Below are 10,514 nucleotides of genomic sequence, written 5' to 3'. Positions count from 1 at the left end.
GTTTGGGCTGGGAACACCACCCCTTGTGCCATGAAGAGAAATCAAAATGTTTTGTTTGAAAAAGTTTGAAATGAAACATTTTGATGGGTGGGGGGGGAATTGTGCTTTTTAACTGAAACAAGTTGGTGAATTTGATATGAATTGAAGAATATTGTGGTTGACCTTAATCTGCATATTTCCCCCAAAAAATGTTTCATCCAAAAAAGTTTGCGTAGCTCAAATCAGGGACGTAAGAGCCAGTGCAGAAATGCAGGGGTTCTACTTGGATGGTTTTGGTTTCCTGCAGATCAACTGGGATCCCATGGGTTTGTGGGGTGGTCCTGCAGTGCATTCCATGGGGAGTCAAGCAGGAAGACAGGGGCAATCCCCCCCCAACATATGACCATGGAGAAACTAGGCTTACCTGCTCTTTAGCTACCTGGCAGGGAGCCTACTGCAAGAGGGGATAAATGTTCATCAGGAACAGCTGATTTGTTTCCAAAGCTTGGACATGAATTTTGGCTAAAGGAGTTTTAAACACGTTTTTCAGTTTATTTATTCCCTGATGTGTGACGTTTATGGGTTATCTATCATTCTCACATTCCCATGGACTATAGGTAAAGCCAGAGTGATTTTTCTACTATACTGCTTACTGTTTGTGAAGTTTGTTTGGGTTTTTTCCTCCTCCATTTCCACGTGCTCCTTCAACAAAACACTCAGTTACTTGGGTTCTCAGGGTCTGCTTTTATTGAGTAAAATGTTCCGCAAGGTCTGGACATTGCTATATAAATCAGTCCTGGAGAAAGATCTGGTCCAAAGGTATTACTGTATGTTGAGGGGAAGCTGATGGATAAATAAATGTCAGATGTGCTCTATACTAGTTTTCCCTAGAAACAGAAACACGTGCTCAGGAGTTGCAGCCAGGGCACTCCTCCCTCTAGCTTTAAGAATGCTGCAGAAGTGTGAACTTGGATCCTGTTTTGCAATGCTTATCGGTAACAAACTTCAGAAATTAAGTTGTCTATGGCTGAACAAGAAGAAACAAACCCAGTGATTCTTTTTTTAGCGTTAACAGGACACACACTCCCCCCTTGCTCTTTGTATAATCAGCTGGTGGAACAGTAGGAAAGGCTCTCATTGTTTGTCAGCTTTTCACGTAGAATTGGTCATTATTTATTTACTTCTGCAGGTGTGAGGGGAAGTAAGAAAATCTCTGAGGGCTGGAAGAAATGTCATTACATAGAGGTAATGGTAATCTCAGGCTTGGCAAGCTGCATCTGCAGTCACAGATAGACCTATGTGTGGTTCTCAGTGCTCCTCCCAGGAGTATACAAATACTGCAGTTCTGCCTAGAATTTCCCTGCTCAGCAGCCAAAGGGCTGGGCCAGGAGCGGCCACCTGCAATAAAGTATGCTTTCCTTCTTTATGTAGGAAGGGTGATGGTGGCAAATGCTCATAGTGTGCAAGAGGAATCCTGGGACTCTCGTTCAGGCTGTATAGGAGGGTAGAAGTTTTATTGTGGGTGGAACGCAAAGAAATAGGTGCTATCTCCTGCCATGCATGAGTCTTGCTCTCCCTCTGCAAACATCTAAGACTGGCACTGGTGGGCATGGGGATAATGCTGTCTGCCGCTGTTATAGATAAACAGCATGTAAAAATTCTATTGCACTAATGGCTGGGAATAAAATGAGGCTGTTACCATATATATATCTCTGTAGCTGTGAACAGAATATTGTGTACAGCTTGATACCAGTCAGCTCTGTGTTCTTGGGGAACCAGGGCACAGTATCCAGTCTGTCTGACTCATGAAAGACACCAGCTTCTGCTTGAACCAAAACCAATCAGAGACAAGACTTGCAGAGAGCAATGAAGCGCGGATTGGAGACACACCTAGACCCCTCCTGACAAGGGTGACAAGAACAAAGGCAACTCCCCTAGCCTCATCTGCATCAAAGATGGGACAGGGAAGCAGCTCCATTAGCAGACAGAATGGAGAACAGAGAACCACACTGAACTCTGGGACCAGAAAAGCAGGGAAGCACTGCATGATGGGAGAATCTCTGTTCCAGATGTTAATGAACCCAGGCCTGCCCACACCCAGCTCAGCAGTTATTAGACCAATTCTAGTAATGAAGCCTTATAAGGGGGGGCAGCTTGAAAGTGCTGATTGACCTAGGCCACACAAGAGGGGTGTGCGTGCATGTGCGTGTGCGTGCGTGTGCACCCAGCCCTAGGGAACCTAGGTTCTGCAGGATAGCTCCATTGGGAGGGGACTTGTACAGCTCCATACGAAAACACACGTGACACAAACAGTACATTGATAGAATTACAGAAACACCCCTGCACCCAGAAGAGTAACCCTAATAAAAGAGCATACCCCAAAGTAATGGGCAAATCTGGTAACAACCTTTCTGTTATGCAACTCAGACAGGGACTTGTGTCCCCAGGACTGTTAGACTGACGATGCAAGCATGTGATACTTAAAATCTGCTAAAAATGCAAAGTATTTATCCCAGGTCGTCATCTTCAGAAATGGAGGTGTTCACCTCTCCTTCATTCTCTTTTTCATGTTCCATGCAACTGAGTGATAACAAAAGATGCTGCTAGGGTAAATTCTTTGATCTGCCATAGGACCAGTTTTATTGTTATGGGATTACACCAAATTGCCCCAGAGCCCCACTAAACATGCCAACACTATCATTGTTGTGAGCTTATTTTAAGTGTTGAAAGTTCACTCCAAAGAGGTGTGCATGCAGTACTGTGCACATTACTTGCTGTATTTGGTATGCATCCACTATAAAATCATTGGGTTTGGAAGGACTCGCTAGGGATTCATCTAGGTGCTGATCCTGCAGCCTTCACTCACATGAGTAGTCCCCCCTCTACTAAGTGAGGATTTCTCATGTGAGTAAGAGTAGCAGGCCTGAGTCTTTAGTCAGTCCCTCTATGTGACTCCATGACCATTTAAATCTATTAGTACTTGGTCTGACTTCTCTGAGTAATGAGCATAATTGTCTTCTCGCTGATAATGTAAATGATCCTGGATTTACATACCCCAGAATCCTAACAAGTGCAGCAACATAGATACTAACCAAACAAAAATAACCACATTAGGAGTGTAGTACAAACAATTAGATAATGTTTTCTGTCTGCCAGGAAAAAGACCATTCATATTATGAAGTCTTATCTAGACTCAATCAATAAAAATGAAACAAGCTTCTAATTTACTCTGATAATAGTTCTTTTCTTAAACTGATGTTGGTAAATAAGTACACAGTGATAATAATGATGGTTAAAGGGATACACACACTAGAATCTAAAATATAATATGTATGCTAAATTAGCACATCTAAGACTGATTATGTATGTATGTAAGTGTTGTATGTTAGTCATTAGTATTAGCCATATGTGTTTTCATTTACCAATATATTTTTTAAATGGAAAAATACATAACTTTACCCTGTATACAATACTGTGGTACTGTAAAGTAATTTCCCCTTGTAAGATGTAGGGATTTAACACCATTTCTGTAATTTACTATTACATACACACACAGAGGATAGGCCACATAAATTTATAAAAATCTGTACCACATGCACAGCAATGGTTCTTTCAGCCCTGACTGACTTTCCACTGTAGATGGTCAATCAGTTTGTTGTAACAGGACCCAATCTTTGGATCCCACATGCTTCCAAGCCAGCTGGGTCTGGTAGTTACTGATCACTGTTCCAACTCTCTGGGTCTCTCCAGCACACTCCCAGATGAAGACTCTGTGTCTGCACCCTTCTTGGGCAGTAAGACCCTGAAGTCTAGCCTTCTAGACCTTGGAACCAGTCTCTCAGTCCTTCCAAGCCTCCTGTGCATGTGCCCACACCCACAGCCCACCTCTGCACACACTCTGGATTAACTATTTGGGGCCCACGTGACAGTTAAATCAAGGAACACAGCCTCTGCAAAGGAACTTAAACGCACTCACACTTTACTCTTACACAGCACCAGATAGGGTGACCAGACAGCGAATGTGAAAAATCGGGATGGGGAGTGGGGGTAATAGGAAGCTATATAAGAAAAAGACCCCCAAATTGGGACTGTCCCTATAAAATCGGGACATCTGATCACCCTAATGCCAGAGCTTTACAGATCTAGGGAAAACAACAAACTCTTGAATGCAGTCCCTCCCCTTAGTCTAGTCTCATCCCTTTTTTTCAATCTTGTGGTTTGGTTCTGATCCCTCCTGCTTCCACTCATTCTGCTAAATCGTCTGGTTCTGGTGTTGAAATGGCTGCTCTCATCAGAGAGCATGTCACATTTTTAAAAGCAGTCTGTGGAACTTTTTCTGTATTCCTGTCCTTCCACTAGGTGTTTCCACACTCCAGCCTCCAAGTAGGATTGCTGGCAGAGCGTTGTTAAACATCAGTGGCTCTGCCTGTAGCAACCACTTAGGTCTAGCTGGGTAGAGTTGTTCAATGTTGATAGCCCCCGATGGCTCTGTTTCAGTTGCTCAGGCCCAGCTATAGATTAATTACACAGTCCATGTCTATGGCCTTCCAGAGTGCATTACCTCCAGTTAGGGGGTCCTAGTTCATGCCCTACATCTGGCACAGGGCTATGCGCCTACTGAGGATTCACACATCTTTCCGCTGCTTATCATACCCAGTCCAAGGGCCAGATGGAAAGGACCAACCAGATCCTCAAGCAGTATCTGAGATGCTTGATCACTTATCACCAGGATGATTGAGGCTCGCTTCTCCCTTACACGGAGTTTACGTATAACACTACAGACCATGCCCATGGATCAAAGCCCCTCCCCCCCTTTTTAAACCAAATGTGGGTACCACCCTTTTCCACTCCCAATTACCCATATCCTTTCCCTCTCCAGCCGCCTCAGACCTAGTGCAGTGGATTAATTGGGGTCAGGAAGAAGTGAGGAAACACCTTGAAAAGGTGAGAGCAGACTATAAATGATATGCAGACCAGCATTGACAGCAGTGCACCCACCTACTCAATGGGACAGAAGGTATGGCTCTCCATGGAGCATCTCCACCACAGACTGAACCACTCCCAAGCTGGACTTTCCTTTTAGGATCCAGGAACAGATCAATCCAGTCACTTTGGAACTTCAATTACCCTGCTCTCTGAAGTTTCACCCAGTGTTGTATGTATCAGATTTGAAACCAGACATGGAAAAACCTTTCCCTCACAAGACCCAAAGCTTTTGAAATGGTATTCTTGACAGCAAGTTAAAAAAGTAGGGATTGGATGAATGGACTATAAAGTGGATAGAAAGCTGGCTAGTTTGTCAGGCTCAACAGGTAGTGATCAATGGCTCGATGTCTAGTTGACAGCTGTTATCAAGCGGAGTGCCCCAGGGGTCGGTCCTAGGGCTGGTTTTGTTCAACATCTTTATTAATGATCTGGATGATGGGATTAATTGCACCCTCAGCAAGTTCGCGGATGACACTAAGCTGTGGGGAAAGGTAGATAAGCTGGAGGGTAGGGATAGGGTCCGGAGTGACCTAGACAAATTGGAGAATTGGGCCAAAAGAAATCTGATGAGGTTCAACAAGGACAAGTGCAGAGTGTTGCACTTGGAAAGAAAGAATTCCATGCACCACTATAGGATGGGGACTGACTAGCTAAGCAGCAGTTCTGCAGAAAAGCACCTGGGGATTACAGTGGATGAGAAGCTGGATATGAGTCAGCAATGTGCCCTCGTTGCCAAGAAGGCCATTGGCATATTGGGCTGTATTAGTAGGAGCATTGCCAGCAGATCGAGGGAAGTGATCATTCCCCTCTATTCAACACTGGTGAGGCCACACCTGGAGTATTGTGTCCAGTTTTGGTCCCCCCACTACAGAAGGGATGGGGACAAATTGAAGAGAGTCCAGCAGAGGGCAACAAAAATTATTAGGGGGCTGGGGCACATGATTTACGAGGAGAGGCTGAGGGAACTGGGATTATTTAGTCTGCAGAAGAGGAGAGTGAGGGGGGATTTGATAGCAGCCTCCAACTACCTGAAGGGGGGTTCCAAAGAGGATGGAGCTTAGCTGTTCTCAGTGGTGGCAGATGACAGAACAAGAATAATTTGTCTCAAGATGCAGTGGGGAAGGTCTAGGTTGGATATTAGGAAACACTATTTCACTAGGAGGGTGGTGAAGCACTGGAATGGGTTACCTAGGGAGATGTGGAATCCTTAGAGGTTTTTAAGGCCCAGCTTGACAAAGCCTTAGCTGGGATGATTTAGTTGGTGTTGGTCCTACTTTGAGCAGAGGATTGGACTAGATGACGTCCTGAGGTCTCTTCAATCCTAATATTCTATGACCCAGCCACCTCCTCCACCAGTATAAGTACAGGGCCAGGAAGAATACATGGTTCATGAGATCTTGGACTGTAAACATAAATGTAGGTGGCTCCAGAAATTTATCCACTGGGAGAGATATGGCTCTGAGGAGTGCACTTGGGAGGCAACAAAAAATATGTATGCCCCTACTCTAATTCAAACATTCCATAGGAACCATCCCAAAAAGCCTGGTTCAACGTCGTCTGGCGCTAGTAGGTGACAACTCGCCATTCAGTGACCTCTAAAAATAGCCCAGATTCAAAGCTCAGCTTTGTCACTGGACTGCAGTCCTGGGAGCTGCCAAGTGAAACCCTCTGGCCGAATTGGTTCCCCACTTCAAGAGGACCAGGAAGCTGTCAGTAAAACTGAGTTTTTCCTTGCTTAGGACTGCTGCCCCGAGTTACCTGATCCTGCTGCTTGACTCTGACCTCCAAATATCTGCCCTCCTTCTTGACTCTGACTCCCAGTCTGCCATCTGGCATGTCTCGTACTCTGATAGCCTGGTAACCTGACTCTCAGCTTAGTTGTGGCTCCCAGAGCAATCTTTGAACTTTGTGATGAACAATTTGAGCAGTGGTAGGTAGAAAAAATTCCCTTTCCATCTCACATAAAGCATTCCCTGTCTTCTCAGTGTCCATTAGAAGGAGTTTCCATAGGGTGGCAAATGGGCAAGAATCCCAGTTGGACATGTCTGAGCAGCTGTCTGCCTTCAGATCTTACACCCGTTGATTTCTGCTAATATTACTGGATATGTGGAGGGCCCTACCAAATTCATGGCCATGAAAAACATGTCCCAGACTGTGAAATCTGGTCTTCCCCATGAAATCTGGTCTTTTGTGTACTTTTACCCTATACTATACAGATGTCACATGAGAGACCAACATTTCTAAAACTCGGGGTCCTGATCAAAAAGGAGGAGGGGGAGCACAAGATTATTGTAGGGGGGTTGTGGTATTGCCACCCTAACTTCTGCACTGCCTTCAGAGTTGCGTGACCGGAGAGCAGCAGCTGCTGGCCAGGGCTCCCAGCTCGGAAGGCAGCAGTGCAGAAGTAAGGGTGGCAATACCATACCAGGCCATCCTTACTTTTGCGCTGCCACTGGTGGCAGCACCACCTTCAGAGCTGGGCTCCTGGCTGCTCTCCAGCCACCCAACTCTGAAGGCGCAGAAGTAAAGGCTGCAATACCATGATCCCTCTACAAAAACCTTGTGACCGCCCCCCACCAACGGTCTTTTGGGTCAGGACCCTACAGTTATATACCGTGAAATTTCAGATTTAAATAGCTGAAATCATGAAATTTATAATTTTAAAAATCCAATGATCATGAAATTGACCAAAATGGACTGTGAATTTTGTAAATCCCTAGATATGTACCATTGCTCAACTTCCTCCACTATCAAGCAAGAGAGGGACCTAACCACTAGACTATGAGATATTTTGGAGGTGGATATCTCAGTCTCTCCTGTTGAAGCTCTTCTACTCTGTATAAATACTTAACTTGGCATTGGAGCAGGGCCTGAAACTTAGGTCTGCCATCTCCCAGGTGAGTGCCCCAATCACTGGGCTACTGAGTCATTCTCACTCTCTTTGGCCCAGCTCTATTCAGATGCAGGGAGAGGGCTCAAGGATCCGCCCATACTGCTCACACTCCTGTGCAAGGGTTTGGCACAAGTAGTAAGCAAGTGCAGAGCTCTGACAGTGGAGCAGAGCTGGCTGGTTCAGGGCCGCCCGGGGGGGGCAAGTGGGGCAGTTTTCCCTAGGCCCCGCAGGGGCCCCCCATGAGAATATAGTATTGCAACTTTTTTTTATGGAAGAGGCCCCTGAAATTGCTTTGCCCCAGGCCCCCTGAGTCCTCTGGGCGGCCCTGTGCTCTTCTGTCCAAATGGGTGTCTTAGATACACTATTCATCTGTTATTCACAGGCCACATCTTTGTGGGTTATAGACTCTGATCTGTTGTTGCTCCTCTTATCTTTAACAAGGAAGTGCAGTTGCAGAGTCACACCAATATCATCATCTGTTCTTAGCCCACAGCAGGGTGAAAGCCTCTTCAGCACTGCTAATAAAAACACATATGATGAGCCATTCTGCATGCAATTATCAATGTACCATAGCTGTCTAAATATGCTACAGTGATCCCCAAAAGAGGTAAGGTGACCAACCAAGATAGTTATGTACAACATCAAACACAAATGCTGTAAATCAAATATCTTGTTTTATCAAGATACACAAATGTGCTGCTAACCTATTGATAGAGTGCTAGATTCTGCCATCCTTACTCACATATAGTACTACCTTATTCTGCAAATGGCGACACTGATTTCAGTGGGCATGAAGTACTACTTGGTGTGCATACGGATGGCAGAATCTGGCCCACAAAAAAGGCCAGATTCTGAACTTAAACCTCTGCAGTCAGTCCTAATGGAGTCAGCACAGAATTTGGCTCAAGATGTTTAAAAATTTAGCAGCAGATAGTGCTCACATTGAAGCCAATTGCAGAAAGTTACTTGAAATTGTTGTATCAAAATGTTGCAGGCAAAAGTTGGCATCAAGAAATAAAGACCAGTTATTCTGCTGAACTTTTAAATGTTTATTTTGCATTGACAAATACAACACACACACATTCAATACACCAACAGGCTGTGTTTTGAATGCCAACAAAATTATATCAAAAGAATTCCACCATACACCACAGTTTCTACAATGTCTCTGACAGAAGTACATCTTTTTATCAAAACGGATCTTCGAAATACGACTGTAGTGAAATTTACATACATTTAGAATAATATAGAAGGCATCTGCAAAAAGATACAGCAAAAATATCTTCCCCACAGAACCAGATAAATGGGAAAACAAAACAAATAATTACATTTCTGATAAAGATCTTTGAATTCATTTAAGAAAGTGCTTCAGTTGCCAGTCATGTCATAAAGCCATGCCTGGCAAATAGTGCTTAAATTCTTTTGCTATAAACAAATAAGATGCAAATAATCTCTCAGACTTTCTTGGTTTATAAAATACAATTCTTCATATTACTGCACCCAAAGAGAGATATGATCCTTCTTTTCTCTAAATTAAAAAAAATAAAGGAACTGTTTTAATAACAGGAGTGCAAATGGATGAGATTATTGTGAGCATTATAATGCCCATATCTGGTTCCCTTCAACAATTAGTTTAAACTATCTTTAAATTTCAGGAGTTCTTATATTGCGATTGCATATCTCATTGTTAGGCTAGATGAAAAACTAATGTTTTCCCAGTGGTGATATTAACACAAAAATTACTCAATCTCATAACTTTTTGCACTCTTGCTACACTATACTTAGAGAAAATTGGATCCTATTGTACCAGGCTGCTGTTTGGCTATTGATTGACAGAAAAGTCCAGCAGAGCACAATTCACTCAAATAACGGAGGTCACACTTTACAAGGGACAACTTTCTGAAAAACAGCTAATGTTCATAAACTGAATGAGGCTAATCTCTTGAACAGAAAAACAGGCTTTTAACATAACAGTCTTTTGGCATAAAATGGAACATGGCACTTCTTTCAAAGAAAGGGATAATTTGGTTTTATACAGTACCTTTCTCGGTATTTCCCAGAGCGCTTACCAGTAATGACCTCTAGACACTAGTAGGGCAGACGCAGTGTAGGCACATATGGTCATTGTACTCAACGTTATCTCCTATAGAGTGCTGGACAGTAGATCTTGTTTTATTTGGATTGCAAATGTTGGCCAAGACATTGTAGTTCTAGTTTATTGTATTCTGTTCTATTACCTAGAAGGCACTGAATGCCAAATTCTGATTTCAATTACACTGGTGTAAACCTCTTGCAGCTGAAGGGTATGTTTCAGATTTTCAGCATATCAGCCAAATTCCACTCCTTTTTGCACTAGTGCAAACATACTGAGCTGTGCATGTCCAAGCAGAATTAAGCTCCATGTCTTCTAAGACATATTGTATGGATGTGCATAACTGACTATCCTAATATGCCTTGAAGAATAATGGATCTGCTTTTAAAAGGTGTGTCTTTGGTTCCGTCTTAGGCATGACACTAAATTATTAAGACGGTGTTCTTATTGGATCACATTAGTCTAAGTAGTGTCCTAAGAGCAGCGTTCATTTCTAAATGATCTGTTTATATAGCTATTCCTGAATCAGCCTTCTTTTTAATGATAGGCACATTAATATGAATA

Source organism: Gopherus evgoodei, chromosome 8, assembly GCF_007399415.2.
Source record: "Gopherus evgoodei ecotype Sinaloan lineage chromosome 8, rGopEvg1_v1.p, whole genome shotgun sequence".
Lineage (NCBI taxonomy): Eukaryota > Metazoa > Chordata > Testudines > Testudinidae > Gopherus > Gopherus evgoodei.
Note: the sequence above shows the minus strand (reverse complement) of the source record.